The 13,357-nt window shown below is 33.3% G+C and overlaps 2 long non-coding RNA genes across 2 annotated transcripts; both read right to left on the bottom strand.

Annotated features, from left to right (window-relative positions):
* Nucleotides 1-8,607: 8,607 nt before the first annotated feature.
* LOC135847287 (uncharacterized) lies at nucleotides 8,608-9,659 on the bottom strand. Its single transcript, XR_010559134.1, has 2 exons — nucleotides 9,107-9,659; nucleotides 8,608-8,896 (listed from the first exon to the last, which is right to left on the bottom strand). It is a non-coding gene; the product is annotated as an uncharacterized LOC135847287 (long non-coding RNA).
* Nucleotides 9,660-12,082: 2,423 nt separating this feature from the next.
* LOC135846439 (uncharacterized) lies at nucleotides 12,083-12,889 on the bottom strand. The gene is made up of 2 exons (XR_010558963.1): nucleotides 12,400-12,889; nucleotides 12,083-12,295 (listed from the first exon to the last, which is right to left on the bottom strand). It is a non-coding gene; the product is annotated as an uncharacterized LOC135846439 (long non-coding RNA).
* Between the last annotated feature and the right edge of the window lie 468 nt (nucleotides 12,890-13,357).

Below are 13,357 nucleotides of genomic sequence, written 5' to 3'. Positions count from 1 at the left end.
TACCTACTCGAAATGCAAGATAAATGAACGAAGGCTCATGTACCTAGTATCTACGTGAACGACGAGTAATTAACGTAGGTGCGAATATTTATTTAGGAAAATTATACATAAAGGTGTATAAAGTGTGAACTATGGTGTTGACAAACCAATAGACATGATGATTTATGCAACCTGGATAAATTTCTGGACTAAAATTATACCAAGAGGTACCTCAGTAATTGAAAATTACGCCGGGTCGTTTTCAATGCAGCTTATTCTACACAAATGTACGATAGGTAAGTTGGCTATTCGTATTGATAGGTAGGCAGTCTTTCCTACCGAAATCGCACTCAGGATCTTTAACCCATTGACGTAGTCTTGTAATGTTTACCGTCGATGTAGGTACTTGGCTGATATCAATTTACCTGTCGTTCAGTCAATCCATTTGACACCGATGTATTGTTGGTTTAATTTTAGAACCGAATAAAAATTACATCCTAGTGTTGTCCACTGCTTCGTTTATTCTACTCTATAGAGGACGTGAGCCTTACTAAAGCTAATGTAAACAGTAGAAAAAATATTTCGATAGGTAAAGAATTCACCCTTATACCTGCCCACTTGAAATAAGTTCCACATCGAACATTTTTTCGCTCCAAGACGAGCTTAAGTCGTCGTAAGAAAACAAATGATATTTTTCCAGATCAACGTTGGTCCTTCAAACTGAAACCGATACCGAAACCCGTCAAAATACCAAATTATTCAAAAACAATCGAAAAATTCGACCGAAAAACCTTACCTAACGATAATTTTGATTTTGACAGTCGAAAAAAAGCGTGGGAAAATGACACGACCAATTTCAATACAATTTGTAACCGGGGAATTTTTTTCAGCTCGTGTACTTTCAGCTACAACATGATAAATCATTTATTGTATATTTCGACGAATGCTACTCGTATATCGCAGACAGATGCGTCATATAGGCGTCTTATGTATTGCCTAATGCTTGACATGAGGCACAAAGTATTCTATTTTTGTATTGATTAGTCACGTTGAACCGGAACACGGAGCTGGAAATTATATTATTTTTTTGGAGCCGAAATGAACTCTTATTGTGTATCTGTCCCTTGTGTTTTATTTTTATTTTACTCGACTCTACTGCTGTTTCCAAGTTGGTAATTTACTTTAAAAGTTTTCGACTACGTTGAAATGGTTTATTTTTTTATGTAATGAGAAACACACGTTTTATTATGAGATGAATTTTCTTTTCCTGTTTTCGCTGCTATGATGAAAATAAAGCTATTATATTATACGTGTAGTCGGCTTCCTTTGCGAGTAGAGTAGACTGGGGAGTTTTGGTGCATTGATTTCATTCTGTAGGTACCTACTTGAAACTCCCATTTCTGTCAATTTTAACAATGTGTAATTATGTTTGGTAAATACAGTCGTATATTTTTTTAATGTCGTTGAATTTTGATAATGTTTTCCATTATTTTCTGGGTATTTCTATCCTCTTATACGGTGTAGAAGTTTACATTTTGAACATGAGTTATAGTAAATGCTTCGGACAGAGACGGTTCGAAATCGTTGGAGCGAAAATGAAAACTTTTTGTCAGATTTCGAATTTGTTTAGATTTTTAAAGTACTGGTGAGTTCGCTGGAAGAAAAGAGGGGAGAGAGGAAGATTTTTTTCAAATTCAAAAAAAGGGAATTTATTCATTGGATGTTGAAAAATAGGAGCGTTGACACTAGAAAATTACTCATTTACTATTCTTTTTAAGTAAATCCGGGTTTTAGGTAAACATTTCGCGATTGTATTCACTTTTGCGTTTACGTATTAAGAAAACTTGAACAATCAACAAATTTTAATTTTTTTTTTTTTTTGTTAATTGTTTCAGGTGAGTAAAGAATTTTCACTCCAAAAATACACATAGAAAATAGAAATTGAGTAAGCTATCATTATTATTATTTTAATGAAATGATACACAATGTGTTTAAAAAATATATGAGGAGCTTTGCGTCTCATTTTGAGGTGCACTCATAGATATGTGGCAACAATGAACTTGGAAGGTTGATATTTTAAATCAGTGATCGGTCATGAATGTGATTTACGAGGTGTTTATTGCACAATATGTGGAAGCATTAAAAATATCATAAACTGACGTTGGTTGCAGTACCGTAAAAATTGCTGTTAAAAAACGTGACATCTTTAATCCTACCTTCTTGTTTCAGAAATTACATACATTTAGGTACCTATTTGAAAGCTTTCCTATTTTTTTCAAGGTGTCCAAAAAGTTAACAATCGTGTAAAAATTGTTAAAAATCGAAAAAATAGCAAAATTGTAGGAAATGTTTCAAAAAAAAAAAGTGCAATGAATAAAATATTGTCAAAATTTCTACGTTTGGGAAAAATGTTCATACGCCTTACATTCGATTATGTGATCACAAAATATTTCTAAAATGACAAGAAAATGTCCGGTTAAAAAGTCATTTAAAAATGTCGACAGTTTTGTAGGCAAATCGTACTCCTAAAATTGGTTATACAGGTATGTCTCGAAAATTTGGTATGGAAAATGAAAAATGTTGAATTTGTTATAAATTTTGGGACAATTAAGTATCCATTGAAAGAAAAGGTATAAAATCATTGAAAATGTTTACAACTTTCACAGTGTTGATGTTTGATATTTTAATGACTAGGTAAGTATGACAAGAGAACCGCTGTAGGTGCCCTCCTCCCATTTGAACGGGACCGTGATTTTTAGAAAGAGCATGTTCTGGAACCCCCAAATCCAAAATTCTAGCAGCCCAAAATTTTTCGAATTTTGGCTTATTTTTAAAATTAAGCATTTTCTATTCAAAGGAAAATTTTTGAAATTTCTGCGAATCGCTGTTTGGCTGACTTAAGATAGATTTTTCTGGCCCCATCAGTTTCAGAAAGAGAAGGGGTATCCCTTTAAAGCAATAGAGCATCGTTGGGGCAAGTTAGATCACCCAGTTTGGACATTAGAGCAGCCTTCTTTTTCCACTTAAAAAAAACCTTGGGTAGGACTGGGCTGGCGAAACGATAGGTCCTACCTATGCAGCAAAAATCAGTAAAAATTATATTCGAGGATAGAGCATGATAGAGCTGTTTTGAGCACTCGGTCCCGACGTCAGAGCACTTCCCTTTCCCTACCCATCCAATTTTTAAAAATAATCTTGTAGTAGGACTGGTGAAAGGGCAGCCCTAACTATGGAGTCAAAATCAGACGCATGGGTCAATGACCTTAAGAGGTCAGGCAAACTGAACGGCATACGACCTTGAGAAGTCAGGCAGACGGGTCAGCGACCTTAAGAGGCTAGATAGACAGACAGGCAATCAAACGACTTCTATAAGATGTTTTTTTTTCAATTTGGAAAACTCCTAAATATTTCACGGAGGTTCTAGAAAAGCTCGAGACCATCACGAATAGATTTCAAGAGAATTTGATATTTTTCGTGAGCCGTAAGTACTTAAATGTTCGCAAAATTCTAAAAATGAGGTGCTTACCTCGATGCAATTTTTTTTCCTCGTGAGTGTAGACATGAAATAATAACGAAATTTATCGCATATAATTCTACATGCTCGTATATATTATTATAAGGATTACCCCCCCCCCCCCGGTCCTTCAGTTCATTCCTTTGAAAAATAATCAAATTTGTTTATGCAACATTTTGCCTCATTGCCTGATTTGAAAATTGAAGAAAATACAATATAGGTACTGGATTTTTAAAAAATGATACCTATTTGAAGGATTTTTTCCTGATCCTAAAATCTGAATTTTTTATTCATATATGTACCTACTTATTTGCCTATAGTCTTCATTTTTATTGTAGGTATTTGGTTGGTTTTTTTAAATCGACAGAATTTTACGATATCAGCTAAGAATCTACATTCTCCTTTCGCTAATATGTAGTCTGTGAAATACCATTCATTTTCGCAAATATTTTGTGGTTTTTGATTATTTTTTTCAAATGCATTTATAGCTTGTTAAATTTTCAAGTTTGGAAAAATAAGAATGTAGCTCGCCAACGCCTTCTAATTCATATAATTATTATAGTCGAGTTATTCATTAAATTTTTTTGTGGAGGGAGGTGGGCACCCAGTTTCATTAGCCTACCTGAAAAATCGTGCTTTGCATGAAAACCTATTCGTGGGTATTTTTAAAAAAATAGATGCATGCATTGAAAAAAATCACAACATTAAATAGCTCCTGCAGTCACACTCTAGGCGCCAATTTTTCTAAAAAAAAAACAATTTGAATTTTATAGAGTCAAGTTTCAATGCTTATTTTCATAAACCGTGAATTTTGGCTTTGGTGCAAAATTACGTCAAGCCGCAACACTCGTATGTAAAACCAGGCAAAAAAAAAAGTGTATATTCTATCAAGATGTTCATATTCATTTGCAAAATCACAAAGCCCCATTTTAATCCGGCATGGTAATTGAATTTAAAAATTGTGTTTAACAATAAAAGCGACGAGATTGTACGAGACTCTCTGGTTGTGTTGTATCAGCACGTCCAGCCAGACAGTCTGGTACGTTGAATTTTCCTTCTTAATACTGACATAAATTTAAAAAGTCATATAATACGCGTGTTAAACAAATGTGTTCGTCTTTCTTCTTTTTTTTTTTTCAAAAAAAACCTTTCGTCGTGTGTAGTAAAGTCTGAAAATGCGGGCGAATTTATGATACGAGTTTTAATTTATTTCAGCTACGATGCGTCGTACATTTCGCAACACTTTTCCGTCGTGTAGGTGGGTGTTTTTGTTGGAAATAAATTTTTTGTCCGAGTATCTTGGACCTTTGTTACATAAATGAACGGGAATGGAGAATTTTCTAATGGTCAAATCACGTAGATATTTTTCGTGTTTTGTAACCAAATCGGTCTAGATACGGGACAGTGGACAGACTGTTATTCGTAATAGATTTAATACTATTAGATAAGTGATTTCTGTAATATCATTCTTGCCATACTTCAATTTCTTCAAGTTATCCAATTTTCCTTTGTACATATAAATCTTTACCGCGTTTCCCTGCCCTGCATTATCTAGTACATTATCCATACAAACAAAAGTAATTGAAGTACCTACGTTAGTTGAAGAATAAAAAAAAAGAGAAAAAGAATTTGCGAGTATAAGCCATCCTGTTTACCTGTAAAAACATTAGAAAGGGGCTCGTCTCCGACTCTTCTTCGAACAAGATAATTATACGCGGTCAGAGTGGAAAAACGAGATTTTTGAAACAAAAAAAAAAGGTCTGTCCACCTGGTCAGTGGTCACTATACAGGAAATTTTTTTCCACTCGTCGTTAGTTAATAAATCAATGTTTATTCGGAAATACCTTTTGTGAAAAGAACTGTTTGCGAAGAAAGCAATTGCATAATGCACGAGTATAGCTGGACCGGCCAATGATTCTGAAAAAAATAGCCACAGGCTGTGTAGATGAGTAATCCGATGTAGATTAGTAGAGACTCGTTCACTTTTACTCGAAACCGAAGTGTGCGGAACTGCATTTTATAGCTGACAATTGTTTTGCAAATGAATTCAGGTTTCAAGTATTAGAGTGGTCAAGAGTTGGTGAGTTGGCCAGTGTTAATATTATAAGCTTATTATATCAGTAAGTACTTTTAGAGGTGAAACTGGTTGCTGGATGTGTGGGTTGTGGGTGTTATATCGATGATGACTGTTGAGTGGAGAGTTTTTTATTTCGAGAATGTTCCCAATGGTGTCGAATGAAGTTTACTTGTCGGATTTGGATGAAAATATTAATTTATTTTTTTGACAGACGAACAAATTTTGTCGATGTTGAAAGTAACTGTTTTGTTCTTGTTAGATTTTTTTTTGAGACTAACGAAGGAGGAATAGCTATACTCGTACATAGGTACTTTCGAGTATTTTTTTTTTGTGTTCTCTTAATTTAAAAAATGTTTCATTTATTCTTTCCTTTTTTTCGTTGATTATTTTTTGAATTTAAAGCTGATGAAGTAGGTATATCAAGTCATTCTGTGGTTGGTTATTTTTTACCCCGATATCCCGAACTGAAAATCAAAATTCTATTACCTACTTACCTTTTATTCGCGTATTTCAAAATGCAGGAGGTTTAATTTATGTACCTAAATCTTGTGCATTTTACGTAATTATATGGAAGAATTTGCTTATCAATTCATTGCAACATATTGTAAGGTGAAATATTAGATAGCCTTCCCATTTTATGGTCAATAGATAATGTTGAAAACAGCATATAAAAAATTAACGTACCCACTTTTGCTTTCCAATATTGCATATTTTATTATTTTTTTTTTAAAGATTGTTCTAGAAAAAAAAGTGGAAATTTCGCGTGGATTATCATTAACACGTGGACAACCGAGTTTATGAGGTACTCGACATGGGTTTTTCAGAATTTTTATCGAGTGGCCTGTACCTATTTTTCCGTATCAAAATTCATATTTTAATTGAATCAGTCATTTCGAAAACCCCATAAATCACCATTTAAGGGGTTTTCATGTTTTTCACTGATTCTGATGGTGCTTTGCGAGCTCTATCGGATAAAGTTGGAAGGTAGCTCAAAAGTGCATATTTCAGCGTTTGTCATTTCGAAAACCCCATAACTCCTGCATTTACAGGGTTTTTGAAATCATTTTTTTATAAGACAAACAAAGAACATTAATTTCATGAACATCAACGTAATTCAATTTTTTAATTTATGCCGTGAAATGGATAACATTTTTGTTGCTTCTTTATTACATTACATTAATTGAGTCGTAGATTGCAGGTATAACTTCAATAAATGAATGAAAATCCATACTCAATCATTTTGGGTATTGTAGTTAGTGGATTTTCTAGGATTACGTGTCACTTTTCAGGTTTTAAAAAAAAGTCATTTCGAAAACCCCATAACTCCACATATTTCACAATGGAATTGCTCGCAGCCTACAAAACTTCAAGTTCTGGTAAAGGTACAGAAATATTTGTAATCATAAGACCTATCGATTACTGCACAAGTTTACTGTTATACCATGAAAATGAAGCGCACAAACAGTTTTTTTCATTTCCTGAAAAATTTTAAAAAGGTTCAGAATGGGGTTTTCGAAATGACTGATTCAATTAGTACTTCTGTCTCAATACGTATGTAAGTGAAATGAAAAATGGTCTGCAATGTGCTCGTTTTTTCGAAAGAACCTCATGAAATGACCCGTTTTTTTAAAAGCTATACATTAAAGAAGTACCAACTTCCTAGGGTGAGAGGAGGTTCACTCGGATTTTGATACGACTACGCTAGATCGAGACAGCATGTCCAAAATCTTTCAAATTCAAGTTTTCAGCTGTTGTACGTAATTTTTCTGCTGATGAAGCATTGGAGATTGAAAAAATGTTGCAAATGTGGAGGCAGGGACATTTCGCTCAATTTAACAGGGAACATTCCCACAAAAATTATTTGTAAATTTTTGGTTTTAATAATTTTAGTAAAGTTTTTGTTGTAGCTGATATTATTGGTTCAAATTTTTTCGAAATTTTTGTAATGAGAATAATTTTAGAAATAAGTTGGCTAGATTTCTAAACAAAATATAAAAATTGGATAAAAATCGAAAAAAATCATGAAAAAACTTCTCATTAATTTTTCAGTACCATCTCTTCCTACAGGAAATTGCTCTGAAAACTGATGGAAGTTTCAAAATAAGAAGGAGGAGAGGGTTCAAAACAAAAATTAAAGATGCATCTTCACTAATTTTAAAAACACTTCATCGTATGGGTAATCTTGCTGTAAACTTTTGATAATCTAAAGAATTGATTAAAAATATTTCTGGTTCGTTCCAAAAGTTAGTTATGAAATATCCCTCACGTTGATATTAAGTGTGAATTGCTGAAGCATGAAAACAACAAAACGTGGTACCTCTACCTACATGCAGTTATAGTTAGTAACCAACATGTATTCGTAAAGTTTATTTAGTTATTCAAACGAGACATTCTCTGTTTGTATGTAATTTTCATAACGAAAATTACTTTACCTTAGGTCCCGAAAAATACTCATTCTCGAGTAGGGATGGTCTCCTGTCGAGATGGTGTGGATATGAGCAATGAAAATTACTGTATTAATTTTCATTTACTTGTACTGTTGCACGTGTACGAAAGTACGTAACTACACCATTGCTGCTTAAAAACTTTCCTAATTGCAAGTTTTGTAGAAAAAAGAGTGCTGAGCACCTGTGATTGTGGGTACATTGCACTTCGGTATTGCACAAGGCAAATTCAACCAATAACCAGATGTTGATCGAACAAATTATTATTTCATATGCACTTGCTACTTACCCGCATCCCTTACCAAACTATTATTTTTCCTGCTACAAAAGAACGAATTTTAGTTCATATCAGTAAATCTTAATCGAGTAGGATATCATTTTGTTAAAATCTTCAGTTTTCATTACTCACGTTGTGGTTTCAGAGTAAATTTTATTTTTGTTTCAAGATGTATACAGAAAGACATGCAAAGCTTTATCAAATTTTGAAAAAAGTTGAATCGACTCACTCTCTGGCGTTTATCTACAGATTAACAAAAATCGGACCGCTGAAATTACCCAGAATATGTTTTATCACAATGAAAAAAATACGAAACAACGCTTAAGTATTACTTATATTGAAATGCTTCATTTTTTCAACTTTGACAATTCAAATAACTACACCAAAAATACCCAATCTTAAAATTAATTCTATTTCGTTCTATTTCTCTACGTAAGTGATAAAAAGTACATAAAAATACTAATAGCAATAAGTCGAGTAAGTACATACACGTTTAGTAATTTTTAATATCACCGAAAAACTAACAAGAAGAATACACTATTACAAATCCAAGTTTAATATTCGCGATAACCACTGAATGAGATTAGGCCAGCTTGCCCCAACCACTGGAACAAATAAACAAGCAAGTAAGCGAATATTTGAAATTCATCGTGGATGATTCAAATTAAATTAGGTACGACGTAGGTAAACTAAAGAAATAATAGGTATAATATTATGTTTTCTTCAATTAACTCACTTCGCAGTGAAACAAATTTACATACTCCCGGTGAGTAACCCTATTTTTCCACCATGCAATGGATTTATCCCAGACCCACCTGATTGCGGCTCCTTATTGGCAGGAGTTCCACCGTTTGTGGAGGTATTAGCTCCAGAACTGCCTGAGGCACTACTTTCGGCCGATCCATCTCCTGTGCTCTGTGCGTGAGTGACTCCTCCTGCTTGAGCACTTGTTGAGTCGCCGTGTACCGAATGGTAGTTCAGCAATAAAACGATTAAAATTACTGCACTGACTGAATAAAATTTTCTCATTTTGCACACACGCACAAAAAAAATTTGCAGCTTGACTTGATGCTTATTCTGGACAAAGTAAGTACTTGTACGTGTGTTTGCCTCGATGTTCTCTTTTTTAGTTAAACTGTGTTAGATTTTTAATTTAAGGCGGGTTCGTAAATTCACGTATATATTTTTTTTACCTGCCAACGCTATGATTTTTTTTTCAAGAAATGTTGCGATAATGTTTTGTTGAAATATTATTTTTTAGCGCATAAATTACGAAATAAGTGATGATAATTATTTTTCTCAAAATAAAAATATAATAATATGTACTTAGGTAGGCATGTAAGTAGGTATTACTGGTTCCGATAGATAAACCAGCAGTACCTCTACCTACTTACTTGACAAATGACCTAAAAATTGAAATTGCTGAAAAAATCGCGAGAATGTCGAGAATGTCCTCGTGGCCTTTGAAAATTTTTCAGAATGTAGGTATTTATGATGAAAAAAATCACCAGAATGTCCTCATGACCCCAGAAATTTTTTTGTAAGCCTGTTGACTCTTTGGTGATTTTTTGGTGACAGATTCACCAGAAGACATCATTGGGTTTATCATCTTTTTTATGGCGAATTGTTCGTGAAAAAATTACCTGAATGTCCTCACGGCCTTTGAATACTCTTTAGAGTGTCTGGATGACCTTGGAAATTTTCTTTGATAGTTTGGTGTCTCCTTTGTGAATTCTGGCGACTTCTTGGTGACAGATTCACCAGAAGTCACCAAGTGAGTTTCTTGCTTTTTTTCAGGTGAATTTATCTACTTCTTGGTGACAGATTCGCTAGAAGTCAGCAAGTAATTCTTTGACTTTTTTGGATGAATTTATGATGAAAAAATCATCAGAATGTCCTCATGACCCTAGAAATTTTTTTTTGTAAGTCTGTTGACTCTTTGGTGACAGATTCACCAGAAGTCACCAAGTGGGTTTATTGTCTTTTTTTATGGCGAATTATTGGTGAAAAAAATCACGAGAATGTCCTCATGGCCTTTTAAATTTTTTGTGAATATCTGGTGATTCTTGGTGAATTCTGGTGACTTCTTGGTGAAAGATTCACCTGAACCAGTGTGAGTATCTTGCTAAAGGCTCTAGAACATGAGTTTATACGAGTATCAGTTCAAATTGACTTATCTACCTGATACTTTTTCTTCGCAGAGAAAGTGTGTTTACTTAATTTCGCTTTCGCAATTTTTTTGATTTTTTTTCTGCTAAAGGTTGGTCAAAAATACCTCCAGGTAGCTAAAATTCTCAAATTTGCAGCTTTTTTCTCGATTAATGTTTTCCAAAATTAGCTTCCGCTACAATACTCATTCACCAACTTGATTTTCAGTCTTTTTAATGAACTAAAATTGAAAAAAAAAACGATGACACGAATATTTTGTTTATAGAGCCTTAGAACTGGTCGAACTTCGCTTTAGGAAACTGAAATCAGCCCGGAAGTGGACGTGTTTGAATGTTGGGAAGCATCAGATCTTTATCAAATTTCAGAATGGAAAGATCTTAAAATTCAGGAATTTTTATGTGATATTTGGAAATTTTTTTAATTCACTCTAAAATAATGGGAGGGTGTACTCGAAAGTTTATAGGTAGAATCGTACATTTAAATAATAACTCCAGAAATAAAAATAATCATTAAAATCAATTTATTTCATTCGATTTCTATACATAAGTAGTCAGATACAAATGAATTTTTCATCGATTAACTCACTTCACAGTGAAGCAAACTCACATACTGCCTTCCATGGCCCCGATTTTTCCACCTTTCAATGGGTTCAATGATCCAGAATCGCCTGAGTCGTCATCCGATTTCGGAGCAGGCGCTGCATTTGGCGCAGTATTTGTTGATGCACTACCTGTGCCGCTACCCGAGGACATCCCATTCCCCGTAGTTGATGCTTCAGTGTCTCCTTTTGCTTCAGAATTTGTCGAATCACTATTTACCGAATGGCTTAGTAGAAACACGATTAAAATTACTACGCCGACTGAATATAATTGTTTCATTTTACTTGTAGGAAAAAAAAAAGTGTCCTTATTCACGAGATGCAGTACATATTTGTATTTTCTTCGTTGGTCGACTTTTCATATTTACGTTGGTTAAATTTTTTATCTGACGTGAGGTGTATCATACCTACTCATAAATTCGTATAATTTTTTTCACATGTCAACGCTGTAGTTTTTCTATTCGGAAAATATGTGATAACGTTTCGTTGAAATTTCAATATTTTTTCTAAGCATGTGAATTACGAAATGAATGGTGATAGGCCTAACTGTATGTATTTCTCAAAATGATTATACGACCGTGTATATTACCTACTAATTTAGATAAATTAACATGCAGTAAGTAAGTAGGTATCTACCTAACAAATGACCTAGCAGACAACCTAAAAAATTGTTAGATGAGCTCTGTTTTTCTTGTAAAAAAAAAATGCCCGTGGAAGGGAAAAACAATACTTACTCGTATAACTCGTGGAAATGTGACCCCTCTTCGGTTTGGGGAGTAAAGGTTTGGTTTTCAATTTTTTCTCGTATTTGAAGAAAAATTCAATTTGAAATTAGTTTTTTTCCGATTCGAGAAGCAGACTGTTCGAATTCCTGTTGTAAAGTATCAGATTCCCAAAATCTTGAATTTCAGGAATTTTTGAAGTAATACTTGGTAAATCCAGTTTTTTAAAATAGGTATTCCAAAAATTAAAAACTCAACTCACAGTAATAAGACCCTTGAAATGTATATAATAACCCAAAAAGTAATCGTTAAATAAATTTATTTCATTCTATTTCTCTACAATTCTTTATGTACTTGAATACATTAAATTACGTAATAACTAAATAATATCCCAAAATTCATTGTTTTTATTGCTGTTAAAAAATGCTAACGAATAATGCAGGTATGACTTTTAAACCGTATAAATACTCCTAGGCTATAGGTATGATAACCAAATTAGAACAGCTTCCATCAACCTTTGAAACAAAAAAATAAATGAACAAACAAATAAACTTGAGCATTTATCGTAATTCGAATTAAATCAGATTAACCAATGAGTTTTTCATCTATATTAACTCACTTCGCAGTGAAGCAAATTTACATACTGCCGGTTAGTAACCCCGCTTTTCCACCTTTTAATGGGTTCAATGATCCAGACCCACCTGAGCTTTTATCCGAGTCTGGAGCAGGCGCTGCATTTGGCGTGGTATTTGTTGATGCACTTCCTGTGCCACTCCCTGAGGCCATCCCATTGCCTGTCGTTGATGAGTGAGTTTCTCCCTGCGCTTGAGAATTTGTTGAATCGCTATTTACTGAATGGTTCAACAGAAATACAATTAAAATTACTGCACTGATTGAATACAATCGTTTCATTTTTTATTTACTACTCGTAGTTGAAAAAGAAGGTGCGTATTCACGAGATTTGTACGTTTTCTTCGCTGTTCGACTTTTCAAATTTAGGTTGGTTGAATTTTCTATTCGAAGTATGCTCGTAAACTCGTACAATTTTTTATCGCCTGTCAAAACTATTTTTTTCTCCAAAGTGATACCTACGATAATGTTGCATTTTAGTTTTATTTTTCAGCAAGCAAAAAATTACGAAATTATTTTTGATAAATGTTTTTTTAGACATAAGACATAAATTAATGCTTAGTTGAGATAGATAAACTTGCAATATTGCGATATGCATTAACAAATAAGCTAGAAATTCAAAATACAAGTAACTCGCATGATAGATTTATCATTGATTTTAATTCGTATTTTTGTACGTGTTTTTTTTGGAAAATGAAATCTAAATTTGTAGCCAATGTACCCATTTTCTTGATGGAAAACGTTCGAAAATATTTTCTTTTTGCTGGAAATTGTTTGGGATTTTCTCGAATGAAAGATTTTTCCAAATGAAGATGTTCATAAAATGATGACTTACGAGTATGTGCAAAATAATCAATTTTTTGTTATCTTTTTAACAGGTACAATATTGTTTTTTAGATTCCATTTTTAATTTTTAGAATAATTTTCTCGGAAAAATCGGAAAATAT

This window comes from Planococcus citri, chromosome 5 (assembly GCF_950023065.1).
Source record: "Planococcus citri chromosome 5, ihPlaCitr1.1, whole genome shotgun sequence".
In the NCBI taxonomy this organism is placed as follows: Eukaryota; Metazoa; Arthropoda; class Insecta; order Hemiptera; family Pseudococcidae; genus Planococcus; species Planococcus citri.
Note: the sequence above shows the minus strand (reverse complement) of the source record. Positions and strands in the feature narration are given on the sequence as shown.